The 21,953-nt window shown below is 42.4% G+C and overlaps 1 long non-coding RNA gene across 1 annotated transcript; it reads left to right on the top strand.

Annotated features, from left to right (window-relative positions):
- Positions 1-17,969: 17,969 nt before the first annotated feature.
- On the top strand, positions 17,970-20,030 carry LOC144262168 (uncharacterized). The gene is made up of 2 exons (XR_013345495.1): positions 17,970-18,437; positions 18,825-20,030. It is a non-coding gene; the product is annotated as an uncharacterized LOC144262168 (long non-coding RNA).
- Positions 20,031-21,953: the final 1,923 nt, after the last annotated feature.

Genomic DNA, 21,953 nt, shown 5'->3' with positions numbered 1-21,953 from the left:
GCGTAACTCTGTGTGCGTGTGTGTACGCGCATGTGTATACCTGCGCCAGGATTTCAAGGGATTATGTACCAGCTGTTTCAGCATGTGGCATATGATGCTGAGCAAATGATAACAAAACTTGTAACATGAAGGGCAGAATCTCTGACTGGAAGCTATCTCAAAGGACTGGAGAATCCAAGAAATTCCAGGTTTTTCTAAAGCACTTTGAATGCTCAGAGCCCTGTAAACAAAACGGTGGCTTGGAAAAGGCACTCCCTTCGTTAGCATAAAATTAGTGCAGTGTTGATGGCAGGTGCCCGAATGACAGGCTTGAGGACCAAAGTCCTCTCTTTACACAGCAATGCTGCAAACCTCATTACAGTCCCTTGCCAAACTACTTGACCCTTGCCCTGAAGGAAATTATAGGTGTGAACTATCCTGCAGTCTCCAAGCCTGTTTGCTGGAGCATGAACAAAGCAGCTTTACTAGTTGTAATGTGGGTTTCTGTTAAATAAATAGGATTGTCCATTAGGAACTGTACTGAAACCCCCAACCCATTTCAGATATGGATCTAACGGTCTTTGATTTTTCTATAGCACCTATCAACCTGGCATCTGGATAACCACCATACTCTGCTATATCCTCTATCAGCCTGGACCACACTGGAACCTGTGACCTGGATCACATTTTCAACCAATGTGCAAAATGTTCCCTATCCTGCTAGTAATTTTCTTAGCCATCAGGAATGTTAATAACAAATTATTGTCTCTCTAGTCACATTTATTTACTGAGCTCATTAAATCAACTAAAGCAGTGCAGATTAAATGTCATTTCCAGGCACATGGCGGGTAGGGTACCAGAGCTGGGTTACAATGGCCTCCCACCAAATACAGTCACTAAAAACTGATAAAATAATCTTAATACACAAGTGAATTTCCTTAGCATAAACCTACATATTGTTCAATAAAGGAATGGATTTCTTTTTTAAAAAATAGTAAAACTTATTTTCTTTTTAGTATCACTCAGAATCCTGTTCATGTTCATTTGTTCTTTATCAGCAGATCTTCAGCTGATTTAAATTGGCATAGCTCCACTGAAGTCAATCCATAGACCTATGCCAATGTACACAAGCTGAGGATACGGCCCTTATTTTCCATCACCTTTGGATGGCAGTGTATCAGAGGATCTGAATCCACATTCAGAAAGATATTGCTAAAGTATCTTTCCCAGAGTAAAACTTTAGCTATCTATACATGCACTTCATAAAGTCACTTTGGCTCAAGGGGTAAATCCATCTGATTTTGATCAAATGATTATGGTGATGTGAGGTGATAAAGAATGCCAAACAGCAAATCTAATTAAGCAGGGGTGTAATATGTATAATTTGTGCAAAGTTGTGGCTGAGCAGCTATAAATTATATCACCATATTCAATTACAGGAAACAATATTTCCTGTGCCAAACAACCTTTAAAGTCTGCAAGGAGATTTCCCCATTTCATATGTACATTTTTAATCACTGCTTCAATTTTTCACTTGAAAGAAAAGAATAGAATCAACACACAACAGGAAGGTCAAAAAGTTCTTACATTCTAGACTTCTAAAAGCATCTTAGTTTGAGAACTTTGGGTTCATAACAACAGATACACACACAGTATATAAACAAAAAATCTTAAAGGGACAGATACCTGACACATGAGATCCTTCACACCTTCATTTTGTGGTGCATCTATAGCAGAAACTAATAGTATGAGACACAAACACACCACAGGGAGGGGGCTGTGAGAGGGATGGGGGAAGAGGGGTGCCAAATCGTGCCTTCATCTGGGGTATCTAGGCATCCAGGGGCCAATTTTGGAGTGTCCAAGGGTCAATACATTGCATCAGGCCACCTAGTCACCTGGCACTGAGAGGACACTATTTGCTGACATGAAAGCCCCTATTATCTGCCTAGCTTTATTACATGGGATGACCCTGTTTGGAATCCACCTCCCTCAACTCAAACAAAGCTACAGTTCCCATTTTGTCTCCTTGCAGTTACTTGGCATCCAAGGTGGTAAAAGTGGTAAGAAGCCAATGGCCAAGGAGTTAGAGCAAAGGGCTTGTGAGCTTGGAAGTCCTGGTCCTGATTCTCCTCTGACTTGCACTGTGTTTGCAGCACTGTAGCCCCATTGAGTTAAATGGTGTTACTCTGAAACTATGCCAGTGTAACAGCAGAGGGGAATTGGAACCTCTGAGTTTAAACCCCAGCTGAGTCACTTGTCTTCACTAGATTTATTTTCCTAAGACTTCCCAGCATTGCAGCTCCACCAGCAGTAGCAGTAGTGTAGAAAAGGCACTGACCTGCTGCAGGTGTTTTAATCACGGTTAAAGTAGCTGAGACGAAACAATGGTTAAAATGCTGTTGCTGGTCTTCACTTGGGCTTCCATCACTGCTAACACTGGAGGAGTATTAAATCCACTGCTCTGGGATCACTGGGATTCCACTTTACACCTGCAAACGCTGAAGGAAACTGCTGTTAATGCACCACCAAGGCTTAAAGAGAGTGTCCAGGGACTGGAAGGGGCAGCAGAGGCGCAAGCAAACTAGCAAGGGAGTGAGCTACAGTGGGCAGCTTCATCATATTTTCATCAGAGTCAAAGCTGTAATAATAAACAGTCTAGAGATATAGCGAGACCTAGATAATCCACGCCCATTGATGTACCTAGATGACTGGCTCTTTGAAGGAATGAAGTGTTGATCTTCTAGCCTGGGCCAAAGGCACAGCTGATTTGCTAATCTGAAGATTTTCTATAAATCTGTATAGCTTGCCCTTTTCTACAAAGGAGTGAATTATAGAAAAATAAACTATGGAGCAGTTTCTTTCTTGGCTGCACCCGATGTTCAGCACAGCTGAGGAGGGAGCCCCTTTATCCTGGGACTGCTCTGCACTGGAAAGCTCTTCTAAATTGTGCCAGCTTCTCATGGCCCAAAGGGACTGTTATAGCTGTAGCAGGATCACCAGAGCAGACAATTGTTCTTCTTTTTCAAGGTTGAGGTCAATTTCCCCCGGCAATCGGGAGAAGTTCACTCTACCAGTGCTTATTTGCTTTACTTCTTCAGTTTCTAGGGCTGTCAGTCTGGCACCCTTCATAAGCACCAACCTTATTCTCATACTCAAAGAAATTAAAATAAAACAGTAGCAATAAATTTGTGTGTTATGTAAATAAAGCGGTCTTTAGTGAACAAAGCCAAATTTCAATTATTGTCAGTGACAGATTATAACCTGAAGTTTAACAGCAGGAAAATGATCACTTAGCAGTTGTTACATATTCCTCTTGCCAGGTGTAGTTGGGAGCAGCAGGGACTGGGATCAAACAGCTATGGGTTCCTCCTAAAATTCACAGACACCACTGGCTCAAACCCTGAGGTAGAATTTCTGGGATCACTAAATACCTTCTTTGGGCCTTCTTACTAGGCAAAATTTCCTCACTTCCAAGTACTGAGTCTGTGTATGAAACAAGGAAAACTTTATTTTTCCAAATATATATGAAGGATAGGTAAAATACTGACCCATAGTAACTTTTGCAGTAGGCTGCTAACCCAGTTCCCCACTCATCAGTAGGAACATCGAATAGGCAAACATCCATTTACCACATCACTTCCCCCTTCTACATCTGGTAACCCTAACTCACAGTTTGGAGTCAGTGGGTAGCATAATCCAAGAGTCTTGAAGTACATTCAGACGGGCCTCTGTCCAGTTCCTTGGAAAGCACTGCCGGGTCCTATCCTCGGGTCCTATCCTCAGGTCCTATACTCAGGTCCTAATACCTAACCCAGCTACAGTAACTACAGCTTTATTTAGCAGCTGATCAGGAAGAACCTCACTAGAACTCACTCAGTTCTATTACTGTAATTTGCAGTATCAGCTGACAGTCCTTCCCATAACACACAAGCCTCAGTACAGAAGAAGAAAACAGTACCATATAACCTTCATCATAGCCCTTAATATATCATAGAAACCTTTTTCTTTGCTATTACTTCAGTTCCAGTACCCAACCAATTCTGAGTTTGTGTACAGTTATGGTGATTGTGACTATCACTGGAGGAATTCTGGGTAGAAAACTTATGCAAATGAAGCTCTCTCTCTGCAGCAATAATTCCTCCCGTTAGCCAACAGATGGTGCCAGAAAGCTTCTTACCTTCTAAAGTTTCAGACCACAGGATTCACATTAGTTTAGCTGCAGCCTTTTATTAGGGTGCAGACTCCTTTTAGTCAAGTGACATAGGCCCAGATCCAGAAAGATATTTAGATGCCTCAGCCCCAGATGTAGGTACCTAAGTTCCAGTTTTATGCAGCACTGTGATCCAAGAAGACCCTGCTTGGTTGTCACCTAATCCCTAGTGCCTAAACTCACTTGGAATTTAAAATTCCCCTGTAAAAGTTCCCCAGCCGCTTAAGTTTTTGCTTGCAGGCATGCACATTGCTGCCTCCCTCTAGGAGTCCAGACATCTTTCTGATGCCTAAGCCCTAGCATGATCCAAGGGAGTTTGGCACTCGTGTGCCTTTCTTGTCCATTCCAGATAGGGGTGGTGCCACTGTCCCCCTTATAACTTGTTGCCTTGTGGTCAGAACACTCACCCAGGCTGGGGGGGATGTGGGTGAGTTCAATTCCACCTGCTGCCTGAGGGGAGAAAGGATTTGAACAGGGGTCTCCCATCAGGGTGCCCTAACCATGGGACTATGGGATATTCTGATGTGGGGCTCTCGCTCAATCTCTAAAGTTGAGGCTTTTTCACTATGTAAATACTTAAATAGTCACTGGGCCAGAGAGAGAAAGAGAGAGAGAATCACTGTACCGCCTGACCCAGGGTCCAGTCTCCCTGCTCTAATGACTCTAATTATTTATCCAGAGTAGAATGCCTTCAACAGGAGAGAGGAAGGGAGACCTGTGATGATTCCCAAGGGTACCCACGGCTGTAAGACATCTCACTACCACCTGCCCTTAGCATGAAGAAGCCTTGACTGTGTCTGCTGGGGGTCAGCTCCCCAACTCCATCGGCACGGACAACACATGCACTCACCTTTGTACTTACACAGGCCCTGATGTCCCTCTACAAATTAGCCATAGGCTCACTCCAACCCTTGAGCCCTCTAAGCATCTCCCTAGAGTGTCTAGCCCCTGATCCACTGGACACTCACAGTAGTCACAGATTTGCAGCTTCCAAAGGTACAGAACACCCTATCTTACCAGTTCTACCCCAGATCACAGATCCGCTTAACACGCCGCACTTAGAGGTGTTTATAGTGAACTAAAGTAAACGTTTATTTAACAAAGCAGGGAGATCTAAGTGATAGCAAGTTGAGGTATTGGAAACAAACAGTTACATATAAAATGAAATCCTAACATGCATTCTAGAGCCTAAACTTAGTTAACTAGATACTCTCATGTCTCATAGAGTAATGCTCACCCAAAGTCCTTCCAGCCAGTGACCCTCCTTTCATAAGACAAACACGCTGTTAGCTTGTCTCCTCGGTGAAGGATACCATGTGGTTCTTTGTATTATCTGATATACCTTTGGTTTTTATCATAAAAAGGACATCCCCCTGTAGATTGCTGTTTCCTGTAGATTTTCTCTCTTGTAGATTTTGCAACCTTTCAGCTGGTATCTGGCTCATTATGCACATAAGCATCCCAGACCTTAAGAACATATCTTTTCACTTTAGATACATAATTCCTTAAATATTATCCATACATATATTTCACAATGATTATGATGACCCCAGTTGGCTCATGGTTCTTGGTAGAGACCTCACATACCAGCCTTTGGAGAACTATTATGCATATATCTGACCCAGGGGATCCACGTAAAACCCTACACATCCCTTGTGTCTCTGCCAGTTGACACTGACAGGTCCCTGAGTCACAAACCCCACATCAGAATATCTCATAGCTCAGTGGTTAGGGCTCTCTCCCGATTGAGGAAGGCACTTAGCTCATGGTTGCACGAAACAGTTTAGGCACTTAAGCTGCCTGACTCCCTGAGAGGGGTTCCTGACTGGGGATCAGAAGCAGAGATAGGGGCCTTTCTCCAGCTCGGAGTTAGGTGCCTAAATCTGTGAGGGGGTGGGGCCTAGGACACACCCCTCTCACTGGCATCTCCCAGTAGCTAGTTTAGGCAGTTCCCTTCCTAGTTTGCTGGCTTTTGGGGCTCCCATTCGTAGGTGCCTTTCTCTCCCCATTCATTGTATAGGAAACCGAGGCACCTAATTCAATTTTGTGGATCCTGCTGATGTTCCAGTGATTTCCAAGGTGCCTAAACGTAGGCATTGCAATACATAAGTCCCTTTGTGGATCCAGGCCATTGTGCTTTAGAAGCACTGAGTAGGTATACTGACTTTTTGGAGTCATGGTGAAAAGCATGAGAGCAGAATCAGGCACTAATGCCAAAATGTTTAAAGTTGAGTTCCAAATTAGAGACTTAATAAAACTGGCCTCTGGTGCTGAGCACCCACAGTCCCCTGGGAGTCAGTAGAAGCTGCCGGTGCTCCACAGACAACTAATTTGCAGGGATAGTGAATAGTGGAAGCTCCTACTGACCCTTCCATCTACCAGCATTTTTCAGGCATTTATGACACTGGTGTCTGAGCACTCTGGGTCCCAATCTCACTCGTCTTTCTTCCACGCCATTTCAAGACTCCATCTTTATTCTGCCCCTTCAGCTAAACTCTCATTCAGGTTCTCAACATATCCCATCTTAACTACTATCACTTCTTCCCCCCTGGACTCCCTGACATCCACACTGACCTCCTTGTGCATACAAAAAACAGCTGCTCAGATCTTCATCCTTGCCTGTTGTTTTGACCATTTCATCTCTCTGAAACCCACAGCTGGTTCCCTCTTTCTCCACCAACCTTCTTGTCCTGCTCTTCAAAGCCCTGCAAGGCTTTCCCCCCTCTCTCCTTTACTTACCTCATTTCCCCCCTCCTCCAGCCCATCAAATGGTGTTGCCCTTGATATCCAGTTTGTTCACTTCTCCCATCATCATCTCCATGTTGTCTTTCACACTGCTTCCTAGGCATAGATATCCTTCCTTAGCTGCCTCTGAGAGACTTACTTCTGATGGTGTGTCTACAAGAAACTAGCCAACTAATAATGACTAGATAGAGGAACACTTCGGAATCCTATATAAAATGTCTGCATGCTTTAGCTGTTCCCAGACCTAACCCCATTTCTTTTCTTCATAGAACATAGGCTTTTGGACTGTGCATTTCCATGTCTGTCCAGCATTTAGCACACTGTGGATGCTGTAATTCATAATAACAGACATAGTTCTCTAGTGTGAACACCTGTCGTAAGTGTGTAGAAAGTAGTTCCCATGTTGATTTTTCAGTAACGATATATATTGTCGAGTTTGCCAAAGCTGTAAAGCTTTGGAGAACGGCATAATAATGGAAACCAGTATTGTGGCCAATGCACATACCTTAAGCCAGACATGTACATCCATAATTGAGCACTAATGTAAATAAGTGACCTGATTTTCAGAGGCGTCAGTGGGCATTTGTGGCTTCTCAGCCACTGTGAAAATAAACCAGGCCACTTTTGTTTATGTTCCTAACACCCAAGTTTGAAAATGTCAGCTTATGATTCATGATTTAAAGAGAGAGAGAGAGAGATTAAACTGTGTGTGGTGGACTTGCAGGGAGTTTTGCACAAATTGGAATGTTGCCATGCCAGACAGTTGATCAATGTAGGACTTCATCATATCATACAATTGCTTTACAATGATTTTCCCTGTACAGAGTATTGGCACTGTCCTTTTCAGTCCATTTGGAGTGTGGTGGAAGGTTAATGGGAGGTTTCCATAAGGTATCCAGATGGCTGAGGCTGCCTCTGAGATACACAGGGGGTTTAAAGAAACTTTTGACCAATAATGAAAAACAGAAGCCATGACTGGTGTTGGCTTCCAAGTTACTCATTTTCCTGTGAAATCCTTGACTGACATGCAAGCTGATTGGGGAGTCAGATTTGTAACAACCTGCTGCCATTAGAGCTACGCTGTTGCGCTAAGGCTGTGAGAAGTCAGGTGCGTCAGCCATTAGCCATAGATGTACAGTAGAAGGTTATAGCAGTTGTCCTGAAAACTGGGACGGGCTCATTCTTGTGAGCGAGTTAAAGAACTGAGAGTTAACAAATCAAATACCCTTGAAGGCCAACACTTGTCCCTGAGCATTACCTTTGTACTAGTAGCTAAGGATTCTCTTGTATTCATAACCTGTCTAGCATATTTTTTTCCAAACCCACATGCTAGTTTCTAACTCACTCTTTTTCCTTTGAGCTTAGCTGTTCTTTATTTAAGGCTCCGCTCCCCTCCCGGGACTCAGTAAAGATTTTTACATCCACTAGGTTATTTTACAGCAGGTTTAACCCATTTTCCAAGTATGGCTTCAAACACTTGGCCCAAAGAATTAACCATAAGGGCCAGATCCTCAGCTGGCATAAAGCTCCATAAAGACCTTTAAAGGAAAATTGTCCATAAAAAGGCTACAAAGTGAGAACTCTTCTGAAGGGGAGAGGAGAGTCCAGAGAGTGAAGTTCTGTACAGCTACAGGACTCTTTTCCTGATAACTCTGCCATTTATCCTGTCAGAAACAGACCTATGGCTCTGGCTGATGGAGTCAAGTCTGAAATTAAGCCTCTTGCTGAACAAAGGAGTAATTGACAATAACTGATGTCTCAGGCTGTGAGCATGCACAGTGTTATTTGGGGCTCTCCAGCCACAGTTCAGAAACTTCAAACCATCCTCTCCCCATTTAGATTTCATTAGTCTTGTCTTCAAATGGCACTCTTGGAGTCAACCCTTTGGAAGCTGCAGGCATCCTTCTGAGCATTTGGCTGGTTGGCATTCTGCAAAATGCCATCGTACAATTTCAATTTCTGAGGGCCAATATATGTTAGCACCTAACAAGGCCTCTGAGTAACATGCTGGCTGGATAATGTGCAGCTTGCTGTACCCGTAGCATTGGTGGTCACATGCAACCAAATTGTTCCCTCCCACAAATGGATGATACACAGAGATCATGAACCTGAGGGTTACCTTCAAATCTTGCCCTCCTGGGGATGGCTTGGGTGGTACCTTCTCTCAGAAACAGGGGATCTCATGGAAAGGAGACATGGAGGATTGGAATCCAATGGGATCTCACACCCAATGCAGCTACACTGCACCGGCACAAAAAGCCGTCCATTTATTGTGTACATTGGCCAAACTGGACAGTCTACGTAAAAGAATAAATGGACACAAATCAGACGTCAATAATTGTAACATTCAAAAACCAGTCGGAGAACACTTCAATCTCTTTGGTCACTCGATTACAGACCTAAAAGTGACAATTCAACAAAAAACTTCAAAAACAGACTCCAACAAGTGACTGCTGAATTGGAATTAATTTGCAAACTGGATACAATTAACTTAGGCTTGAATACAGACTGGGAGTGGATGGGTCATTACACAAAGTACAACTATTTCCCCATGTTTATTTCCCCTCCTACTGTTCAACTGCTGGAAATGGCCCACCTTGATTATCACTACAAAAGGTTCCAATCCCGCCCCCCCGGTTCTCCTGCTGGTAATACCTCACCTTTCCTGATCACTCTCGTTACAGTGTGTATGGTAACACCCATTGGTTCATGTTCTCTGTGTATATAAAATCTCCTCACTGTATTTTCCACTGAATGCATCCGATGAAGAGAGCTGTAGCTCACGAAAGCTTATGCTCTAATTAATGTGTTAGTCTCTAAGGTGCCACAAGTACTCCTTTTCTTTATACTTTTCTTTGGACACAAAGAGAGCTCAGGTTAGGAAAATCTGGTCCTAAAACTCTATCCCTTAAGGACTCCAGCAATAGACATATTTCCAAACCAACCTTTGCTACAGCATTAAATTAAAAAAACCCACACAACTAAAAAACTCCCCATGGGCCAGATTCTGATACCCTTATGCATACTGAGTATCACCTTACTCCTTGAGCAGTCCCATCAAAATCACAGTATCTTACATCTAAGCAAACTCATGTATGCACCCTATCTGCTGTCACTGCACACATGCAGGAATTTGGAACACATAGCAAGCTGTGGGAGTTGATTTTTTTTTAGTAAACTCTGCAAAATAATACTAATTTTAAAATGTTCACAGCTACAATCCTTAAGGTGAGTTCCATGATATGGGACATTTGTTGAGTCACATTGATTTGAAGTCCTACCACAACATTGACAGTGTTCCTCAGAATCCATTATGAATTCACCTTATTACCCTTATTACAATGCTTATCTCAAAGAACAGCCCTATATGAAGGGAGTTCTATACCCATAAAACTAATAGAGCGTTCTGGACATTTGCCCTTCCCGGTTCTGATATTTGTGTTTAGTGCTGCCTGCAGTACACCCAACTGGGTGTTGAGAGGTATGCCAGAAAGCCTCTGAATATGTGAACATTATCAGCTGGAACAGCATCATCTAATGCTGCACAATAAGTGCCTGTATCTAGCCGTCCTGCTAAAGCTCTCTCTCTCTTTCTGTTTCTGGCTGAGTCTCTCACTTGTTTGCAGTCATTTACCTTTCAGGCTGATTTTGCATATCCTCCACACCGCTCCCCCACTGCCCTCCCCCCAGATATTTTGGAATGTACGGCTGATCACAGGCAGCTGTAATTGGTCATGAATGGCAATGTGCTCTGGAGAAGAGGAAATACAGTATCTGTCACTCATCTATACTCCAGGCAAATTGTCTGCTTCAAGAGAAAAGATCGCCTTTAAAAAACAGGGGGAAATAAAATTGAAGAGGAAGAGTCAGAAGACATTTTGAATGAAGTCAACTGGCTTTACAAAACAGCAAACTTCTCACCTACAAGGACATAACAGGCTGAGAAACTAGTTATTCCAGATGTACTGTATATCCTGCGCACACATGAAATACCACACAGAAATGTACAGTGCACTTCAGTTCCTATCTGCGTGGGCCTGCTTCTGATAAACATACAATAAATAAAAAGAAAAGGAGTACTTGTGGCACCTTAGAGACTAACCAATTTATTTGAGCATAAGCTTTCGTGAGCTACAGCTCACTTCATCGGATGCATTCTGTGGAAAATACAGAAGATGTTCTTATACATACAAACCATGAAAAAAATGGGTGTTTACCACTACAAAAGGTTTTCTCTCCCCCCACCCCACTCTCCTGCTGGGAGAGAAAACCTTTTGTAGTGGTAAACACCCATTTTTTTCATGGTTTGTATGTATAAAAACACCTTCTGTATTTTCCACAGAATGCATCCGATGAAGTGAGCTGTAGCTCACGAAAGCTTATGCTCAAATAAATTGGTTAGTCTCTAAGGTGCCACAAGTACTCCTTTTCTTTTTGCAAATACAGACTAACACGGCTGTTACTCTGAAACCTATACAATAAATAGCATCTTACTTCCCATCGACTTAGGTGGTTACCTCTTGTGGAGGAAGGTGCCGCTCAAGGTGAGTAAAGGGTATCAGAATCTGGGAGAAGTCTTTTTGCATGCGACACAACTGTTTCTCTGCGCCACGTTTTCCATCTCCTCTTTTGCTGGTGTCCATCATGTTGATTCATTTAAATCTCATACTGTAGCTTTAAAAGGTTATGAGTTACATGCACAATCAATGGGCCAAGTCTCCATTCAGCTTCTATTGTTGCTCATGCCCATGGCTGTCAGTCCCCTAGCAATGACTCCTATCACACTGCTGCTATGGTTCATACATATCATCCCTTATGCCTTTCAGTCTTCCGTATGATAGTTCAGATGACACACACCTCCCAGAATTCAATGCAGAAGCAGGTCACACTCTCAACCTGTCACTATTTTGGATCATATTAAAGAAGTTCTGTATTAAAATCACAAATGAGTTTGATTCCCCATAGTTTAAATTCCAGGGTATTACTAATTAATAGGTCTCTTGGTTTTTGGTACTGTTTCTCTCCCTCTATGTGTGAAACTTGCAAGCTGCTAATTGTGCTAGTACATTCTAAGACAGAGTCTGTTCTCAAAGCAATTCTTTAACAACAACTACTCACACAGAGAGAGACTCAAAACAATACTCTGTAACAACAGAAACAGCACCCAGAGACCCCCCGCCCTTTTGTCGTATTCATCTCGCTTTAACAATTGTGATTAAAATAGAGATAGCGGACGTATGTGGATGGATGCTTGGTGTGGATAATTGAATGATCAGGGAGGTGCCAGCCTAAGAATCCAGTGTCCATCGGCTGAAGAAGGCGTCAAGTGGAAATAACCAGAGGACCTCCGGTGGGCAGACTGGAATCCACCCAACAGTCTCAAGAATGGGAGAACCAAAGAACAAGATAACATCTGGCAGCACGGAGCTGTCAGGAATGTGCCATCAGCAACAGCATGATGAAGCAATTCCCATAGACTGGCATAGGAAGAAATTCCTATAAAAATGGACTCTAGAAAGTGAGAACTTTGGGGTCTGATTCTGCAAACCAACTTCCAGAAGCATCAGATGATCATCTGACAAGGCCCTGCTCCCTCCTCATGTCCAGGCCACCTGGCCAGTGGCTTGCCATGAGCAACTCTAAGGCTGATAACTATGATAACAACCTTGCAGAACCTGTGTGTGTGTGTGTGTGTGTGTGTGTGTGTGTGTGTGTATGAATGAATGTGTGAATAAATATGAGATTGAATGGAATGTTATAGCTATAACTAACTGCTTACTATGATTCTTTCTGTATTCACAATAAATGTGGCATTTTGCCTTTTCCCCTTTAATAAGATCCTGCTGGTTTTTATTTTATTGGTATAACTATGTTTATTTGTGCAGCATTTAGTATTGTTAATAAAGGGCAATTATGGTTAAAATGCATCATTCTGCTCCCTCACTTAGGCTAGTGTAAAACTCAAATAACCCAAGGAATTATTCCAGATTTCCATTGATGTAACAAAAAATCAAAATCTGGCCCAGAAGCTCTATGTTAGAAACAACACTTCCTTACTCAGACTGTGTGTACACCAACTTTTCTGACAATAATATATTTTATTCCAATCCTGATAGCTTTGCAGAGCCCAACAGAGAGAGATTGAACTGGATTTTTCTGACTCATGCACCTTACAATGCCTGTAATAGTTATCAGCTTCTTCATAATTAACAGAATTGTTAAAGATTCTGCAACAGGAACTTAGCAACTAGTGGCGTGAGAGCAAGAAAGACTCCACCTGGACTTTTAGATCTGAGGTGGAGTTTGTGGGCTGGCAGTTAGAAAAAGGCCATCTTTTCACTTGTAGCCAGAGCAAAATTGTTATTGAGCCACTAGCCATGGTAACCCACAATGCCGTTTGTAAAGCCAGGTCATGAAGTATAATTGCATTTTTATCATCATTCTTGTGTTCAGGACTTTACAGAACATAAGGGAAGATCTGGTCCCTGCTTCCAGAAGCTTGCACATCCTCAGAGAGACAATTCAGTTCAAACACATAGCACTTCAATCCTGATTAAATCCCCTTTGCACCGCTCTAGCAATATGGAAGGAATTTAAAGCATCCACAGACATCCACATTTCAGATATATTGTGATGTGGGGAAGGAGGCAGAGCCAGTGTGTGATGCACTCCAGCAGCCCTGGGCCACCACTAGGGGGCCATTGCAGTTGGCATAATTTAGAGCAGCTCCACCGATGCTCTTACTTACAACCAGTTTGGCTCCCAGGAAGGAGAGAGAAATGAAGGTGGCTGACCCTTTGCCTCCCTCCTCAGCTGTGCTGACTGTAAATTTACAGATGATGATTGAAACTCAAAGCAGTGCAGATACTTTCTCTTTTAGATTCTGAATCTGTATTCCTGTGATTCATGTTGCAACAGCGGATGGTCTAATGCAGCTGCAGTTGTGGGTGGGCTGGTAGCGTTTCCATGGAAGATTGGCTCTGCAACAGAAGCAGAACAGGCAGTTGCCCAGGGCAGCAAAACATTAGGAACAGCAAAGTGACAGTTTGTTGAGTGAGTGACTGCAGGTCCCGAAAGCCTGGATGTTTTCCAACAGAGCGGCAGACCTCAGTGCTGGCTGCTGTATCTCCATGCATCACTGCTCAGACCAAAGGAACAGTGCTGACCATTAGTGATCACAGAAGAGATAAGAACAATAAATATGGGGAAGGGTCTGATTCACTGTCCTTTATAATGTTTAAGGCAGTGCTAGGGTAACAGAAGCATCAACAACATAGAGAGCTAATCTTGTTTTTTCAGCTGCTTAAAAACTAGATCACCCTTCTCCTCCAGCCCCACCATACTCTTTTCTTCCGAATAGCCGCACATATAAGCCTCGGGTGCTATTTAAATAAAGTTACTTTATTTCAGAGAGGTTTCCAAACCTCAAAGTTCAGACCTGGATTTAGATCCAGACTTCTCCTGAGTTCAGATGCAGTTCATTCCGCTCATTAGAGATAGAAGACAAGCAGGGGATTCTGATGTAAACTTTCCCAAAGTTCAGGTATGTTTAGAACTGGATTATTTTATTTAGGCCCATCTCCACTTTATTTATAATGCTGCTGGTGGTTCAGTAGGTGGCACTCTTCCTTCTGAGTCACTGGCTCAGCACAGAGCTAGAGGTTATTAGGCTACAGAAAGTGATGTCTTTGAGATGAGAAATAAAAATCAAGGACCGGACAATTAAGAAGCGTGTTTTAAAGTCTAGGTGAAACTCCAATTTAGCTAATGTAGATGTCCTCTCTGCAGTTCCAAATGGACAGGGTAACCTTGACTTCTCCAAAGCAATTTTGTATTTTTTTGGGGGGGTTGGGCTGTATTAAAAAAAATGCTTGTCAAAGCCTTATCCAGGGTCCATTGAAGTCAGTGAAAAGACTCCAATTGACTTCAAAGGGCATTGGATTAGGGCCAGACTCCTCCTTATATTCACTGGTAAGAGAGGAGAATCAGGCCCTGAGAGTTTACCTATCTGGCCCAAAAGCAGTGAGATGTGTAATGTTGTAGGGGCGTCTCCTCTGCACTCCCAGACAGGTCTTTGTAACAATTAACAAAGCAACTGCCTCCAGAGAATCCGCTGCAGAGCCCAATGCATGTTAAGAATCATTTTAAGAGATTTTTTCTTCAAGTAACCATAAAATCTGCTTATCTGCACAGGGAGGTTTCCAAAGCAGAGTGCATGCCCCTTGTTACAATCTACCACAGGAGTTAGTGGCATAAGGGATGCTGTGTCCTTTGGTGCTACAATTTGGAGTAGCAACTGCTATCTGTATTTATTGAGCCTCATTCTCCCCCATCTTGCCTCTTGTGTATTCATTTGCATTGGTGCAAAGTGGGTGTAAAATGCTGTCAGAGCAGAATAGTAGCATTTTACCCCACTTTGGACAGGGGTAAATAACTACACAAGGTGCAAGACTAGAGAATCAGGACTCCAGTGTTTATTCATGGAGATATATGAATAAATTGTCTGCAAAGTAAAATCCTTCAGAAAGAGAATATCAATGTACTTGGCTTCTGAGTTTCATGTGTGTAGTGATGCCCGGTGAATTGCGATGGTACTCAAATCAATTGCTGATTTGAAAGGGGTTTTACTGATTATATAACAGTGGAGGAACAGACAACAAACAGCAACAAATGTTGCTCCCAAGGGCAGACATGCTGAATAGCATTCTGGTTATGGTAGAAAAGCTTTGTCAAATAAGGAAGATTGTGCAGCATTTCCTAGAGGTGGTTAGACTCTGCATTTGTATAACCTCCTTGGAAATTCATTCTGCAGCTAGATACCCTCAACTGGCAATACATTGTCCCCAATTCCTCTGGCACTTGGCCATCCAACCAGCTCCACGCATTGTTAGAGGTGCCTCAAGCTGAGGTTTGGGGCACACTAATGGGAGCAGAGTGGTTAATCAATCGCCAGGATCCCTTACATATCTGTGCCATGGATAAACTGATGACTTTAAGTCTCAAAGGATGACAAGGCTGCTTCTTTCCTAGCATCAGATTAACTAAGTAAAAACCAAACCAAGTAAATTTAGTGAAATCTGCTTTCTGAAGAGGTCAGCAATTCATATCCTCTTGGGGTACCATACCAAAGTCTCTGTCACTCACCCGCCTAATTTTAGTTGCTTGGATTTTGTGGCTGCACTAGTGATGCTTCCTGGCTCTGAATACTGCTTAGCCTGCCTCGGGTCTTAGATTTACACTGGAAAGAGACCAGCAAAAATAATTTGCAACTTGCTTCAGAGCCAATAAACACAGTTGGCATTGTTTTGCTGTGCCACTCTGGTTGTAAAACACAGATGGGCTTCCCTTTATTCCTTGGATTCTTTTTTTATTATGACTATTTCAGAAATGTCCAAGAATGTCAGCTAACGTCTCTCAAACTGATACTTCAATGACATCTGGTGGTCTGGTCAATAAATTGTTTTCAGATGCTCTGAACAATCATAGTGGGGAATTGTCTTTTCAAGGGTAGGGTGTATTTCCATTGCAAAAACCTTTTATTGCTTGTAGGTGCTTTATTGATTGACATTTTCATTAATCCCAACATAAAAAATGTGCTAGATTTTACTTTGAGCAGCAGCGTCAAAGCATATGAGTCAGCACTTGGCTTCCCTCCACCACCATGAACATCTGGGGAAACAGATGTCACCCCATAAAACTGCCAAAGTAATTCATCTCTGTCACCAAGGGGAGTAAGTGGGTTACTTGGGATAGTTGCTGAGTGGTTTCCCATTAGAATTACTGACTTGTTCTGCTGTACCAGGGCAGTCAAGGCTTTAGGGCTATTGTGGACAAAAATTCTGAGTAGTATTACGGAAGGATTCCCAAATTGGCTCTGATGTTGATATATCCTGGAGTAGAATCCAGATCAGCATTCTGATTGTTACTGGAGTGCAGACCTTTCCCCAATTTCCTCTAACATAAAATACAATAAATGTACAACTTTCCTGTTAATAATCTTACCTATAATAATAATAATTAAAAAAACAGTCTAACCTGCGTGTGTGTGCTTCAGACTCTGAGTTGTAAGCCTGGCCAGTGAACTGTTGCAAATACCAGCTCAAGAAAGTGAATCAAATGCTGATGAATACACATATTACATACATAAAAGCAATCAAGTTTAAGGCAAAAGCCCAGACTGGGTTAGGCATTAAAGAATAAAAACATTTCATATTTACTGTAAGTGGAAGAATAATGGTTACTGCTGGGAGAGAGAAATGAAATACATTGGAAAACATGTAGTAAGTGCTGAGTCACTTTCCAAAAGCAAAGTTATGCATGAGTGAGATGCATCTGTTAACACGGTAAATGAAAATAGGGAATGCTACACTGGGCTGCTGCGTTCAGATAACTGTTGACATATAACTGGAGATACTGATAAAATATAATTAAGGAAGGTTCAGAACAGACACAGGAAAACAGACTAATGCAATTTCCAGAGGAAAATGCAATAGAAATAAAAAAGAATACACAAGCCACCTGGAGAAAAATAATTACTGTTACTGTCTTTACCAACTGTCCTTGTTCTCAAGGGGCAGTTCCTGTTAGCAGCTTTAAACCCATGCTGCAAAGTGTGGAGTATGAGACCAATGCAAAAGTTAATTTGTAAGGCCAGCCATTTTCAGGAGTTGCGAGAGAACAGTGTGCTGCCCTCAGCCAAAGAGTGGTTTTTCAGGGAAGTTGTCCTTATATGTTAGTTTGCGTTTCACTGGTTGAGTTCACTTAATATCTTGCTGCCAGGGTTGTGAGGCTACTTTCTGGAATAAACCGTCGTCGTTGGTGCAAGTCAGAGCAGAACCTAGCTGAAGGAGCAAAGCATTGGAAAACTGCAGAGTTCTCTATTACTTGTTCTGCTTCATCCCTCCACTTTCCTGCCCAGTTTTGAGAGGTCAAGAGGTCCTTTGAAATGTTGTGTTTGACTAATTGACCACATAACTTTATGTTCAGCTTCCTCAATTGTTTAGATATGGGCAGGAGGGGAGATTGACTCTTGTTAACTGGAACATGATGTCTTGAACAGGGAAGCTTCCCACAGGGCTACCTTTAGAGAGACAAGTAGCTTGGAAGTGTCAGACTGGGCTAGCAGCTCTTGAATAACATGACTTTTGAGACAGAGCATTACAAGAAAAGACCTGTATAGCACACACGTTTCTTTCATATCACCACAGGGTTGTTTTTCTGTTTTGGTTTGGCTTTGGGGGGGAAAGTGTGTTTATTTTTTAAGCTGTAAAAAGCAGACAAACAATGATAGGGGAGTCTTTTTTGCTAACTCCATGATATTTGGTGTTTTTCTTATGGTCCCAGTTCCTGGAGTCACATGTGACTATGTGAGCATAAGCTTTCGTGAGCTACAGCTCACTTCATCGGATGCATGTAGTTGAAAATACAGTGGGGAGATTTATATACACAGAGAACATGAAACAATGGGTGTTACCATACACACTGTAACAAGAGTGATCAGGTAAGGTGAGCTATTACCAGCAGGAGAGCGGGGTGGGGGGGACCTTTTGTAGTGATAATCAAGGTGGGCCATTTCCAGCATTTGACAAGAACATCTGAGGAACAATGGCAGGGGGGAGGGATAAACATGGGGAAATAGTTTTACTTTGTGTAATGACCCATCCACTCCCAGTCTTTATTCAAGCCTAAGTTAATTGTATCCAGTTTGCAAATTAATTCCAATTCAGCAGTCTCTCGTTGGAGTCTGTTTTTGAAGGTTTTTTTGTTGAAGAATTGCCACTTTTAGGTCTGTAATCGAGTGACCAAAGAGATTGAAGTGTTCTCCGACTGGTTTTTGAATGTTACAATTATTGACGTCTGATTTGTGTCCATTTATTCTTTTATGTAGAGACTGTCCAGTTTGGCCAATACATGGCAGAGGGGCATTGTGACCTCATAACTGTGAAGAAAAAGTGAACCACAAAGTTTCAAAAGCCAGAAGGCAAATAAATCCCAGCAATTATTAATGTTAAAAATCTCCATGCTCTGACACAGACTTCTTGTGTGACCTTGGGCAAGTCTCTCTCTTGGGCAAGCTTCTCTGTGCCTCAGTTCCCCATCTACCTCATAGGGGTGTTGTGACGATAAATATAGGAAGACTGTGAAGTGCTTTGAGATCTATGAATGAAAAATGCTATACAAGAGCTAGGTGTGACTATTATTATTTATTGAACCAATCTCATTATTTTTGAATGCTTAGGATTGGTAATACTGTCCGTGTTTTCATGAAGGTGGGTCAAAGCAACTAAAATGCTCGAAGATAGCTTTCATCAGCCAGGGAATGAAACCGCACAAATCTTTGTTCTTTCTGATTAATTGTTAGAAGCGTGCCACCAACTCAGCCAATATTACCATGAACATCTCTGCACTACCATGAACATCTCTGCACTAAACATCCATTAAACCCAAATGGTCTGATTTTTATTTGCACCCAAGGCAAGATAATTCATTATGAAGAATGTTTTTACATGGGCAGCTCAAACCCATTTCTGTGCGAGAAGAAAATAAGTCTACCAGAAAATTTAAAACCTTCAGGTGTGAGGTAAACAGGATGGAGCTAAGATTCCTTAGGGAAAAAACAACAAAAGCAACCCAACAGTAAACTACCTTTTAGCAGGAGACTTCAATTTCAAGTAGGCAAAGAAAGCTGGAGATAAGAAGTTATCTGCTTAAGATTTCTAAGTATCCAGCCTTATGAAAGTCAAGAACAAGTTCCACACACTATCTGGTGAAGATTATGCCTGACTAGGCACAGAGTGTGTAAACAAGAACAGCATTGGATTATATGTAGTGCCTTTCAAACTCTGGGAGTCTTAAAAGCATTGTAGGTAGTATCACTTCCCAAATGAGCTGCATTTAGTGGATCAGACCTATACTAAGAAAGGACATGAGTTGTGAGAGGTTCCAACTTGCACACACACCAGCAGGATACATTAAGTATGTGGAGCCTACCTGACCTTTCCTATCATATTCCATTGTGAGAGTGGGCAAATCACAATCTCTTTTTGCCTCAGTTTAATGTGAATAAAATGGGGATAATATTTCTTTTCTCCTATCCTTTGTCTGTCTTGTTTATTTAGATTGTAAATTCTTCAGAGCAGATAACGTCTCTTACAATGTGTTTGTTCAGAGTCTATCTCAACATGATCTTGATCTTGGCTAGGGCACCTAACTGCTACCATAACACCCATAAGAAATAGTAACATAGGCTAGAAAGAATGCATATGGCAAAGGATTGTGGGCTCCACTGATGGCACCACAGGCTGAAACTCCATTAAGCAGGGCAATTGGGCACATGAACAGACTGGGGTTTGACATGAGGGGAATTGCAGTTTCAATCCTTCCTCCAGACTCAACTTGTTCAACCTATTTTAGTCAACCTCGCTCTGTGCCCTAGAGTCCATCCCAAAGAAGGGGCAGAGGAGACAGTGGTCCTCCTTTCTCACAGACCTGCAGAGGTACATTGCAGGATGCAGGCAGCACCATCCCAAAGAAGGTTGTTGCTCGCACATTCTCTCTGAGACACTGTCCCTCCCAGAGCTTCCCCAGGGGCAGGGCAGCTCCCCAGTGCATGCAATGCAGGCCTGTGGTTAAATACCACAATCTATGCCTACATAAATTACTCCCTCCTTCACAGAACCTTACAGGAGAGTTTAATCTGCTGGGCAGCTCCACCATGAGCAGTTAAGTCTCCTTTGTCTTTGACTAACACACATACTGCAAGAGCGGGGGATCATTTACACTCTAAGTAATTCTGGATTGGCTATGACTGCAATTAATGGAAAGGGGGAGAGTCTCTGAAAAAAACAGTAACCCGTTGGACTTACAATATATGCAATCCCACTGACTACATTTGGCTTCTAGGAGGTGTAAATCAGACAGGAAAATTGGAGTACATATTTATATAGTATGGGCCTGATCCTCAGCTGGTGTCAATCAGCCTTGCCCCATTGACTTCATTGAAACTGTACTAATTGACACCTGGGGGGATCTGCCCTGTATAGGAAAATAATCCTGAACTTTCCCACTCACAACAGCAAACTTGCCACATCAGTTAAGTCTCTCTCAGTCCAGCCAGCAATACAGCTTCCCCCCGATTACTATTAATGGGAGTTAGGAACATGCATCAAGTAGAGAATGCAACCTACTGTGTTCAGTGACCTTCATCTCATTTAATCAGAGTACTAACTCACTGGCTCTACCAGACACTGCCTTGCACAGTTTCCCTTGGTGCTTGTGTGTGTTATAGGTAATTCATAACAACACATGACAGGGTGTGCATTGGAGTCTCAAGCACTAGAGATGTATTACACAACATAACGCAATGCGTGACCTGGAGTGCCTGAATGCGTTTACTTGTGCAGTGAGGAGATAACTTGTATTCCAGTTCCCTGCAATCTAGCCTGAAATGTCTGCTTTATGGGAGATTTAGGTCAAGGAAAAAAAAAATATGGATTTATGTGTGTTTCAATTATTTCTAAAGCATCGCTGAAGTACTTTGAGTTACCAAGGATTGGCAGAGGTGATGTAATGCATAATCTCCATGAGCACTGTGAACAATTAGGCAAGTAGGTGGTGGTAGAGGATTCTGTTGCCTTGTCTTACCTTTTTTTAAAAAAAGGTATTTTCAGTGTTCCATGGTGACTTTCCCATTAAACAGACGGATTCAAATTCTGGCCAGACGCACACCCAATACAATCTGCTTTTAGCTGAGAGGGTTGCAGGGGGACTATTCTTGTCATAAATAAATGATTTCCTGCCTGCCTCACTGACAAACTAATGCTACCCAGGTAAATTCTGCACATCATTAGAGGAGGTAGAACAACAGTTCTGAATAACGATCCCATTTCTCTAGCACAAGATCCCCCTTTTTCCCCAGACCTGAGTTATGCCCAGGAAACTTGGAGTAATAATATTGTACCAATACATAGCACCTTTCATGTAATGTATCTACTTATAGCTCCTCTGAAATGCAGCC

Source organism: Eretmochelys imbricata, chromosome 3, assembly GCF_965152235.1.
Source record: "Eretmochelys imbricata isolate rEreImb1 chromosome 3, rEreImb1.hap1, whole genome shotgun sequence".
NCBI lineage: Eukaryota > Metazoa > Chordata > Testudines > Cheloniidae > Eretmochelys > Eretmochelys imbricata.
Note: the sequence above shows the minus strand (reverse complement) of the source record. Positions and strands in the feature narration are given on the sequence as shown.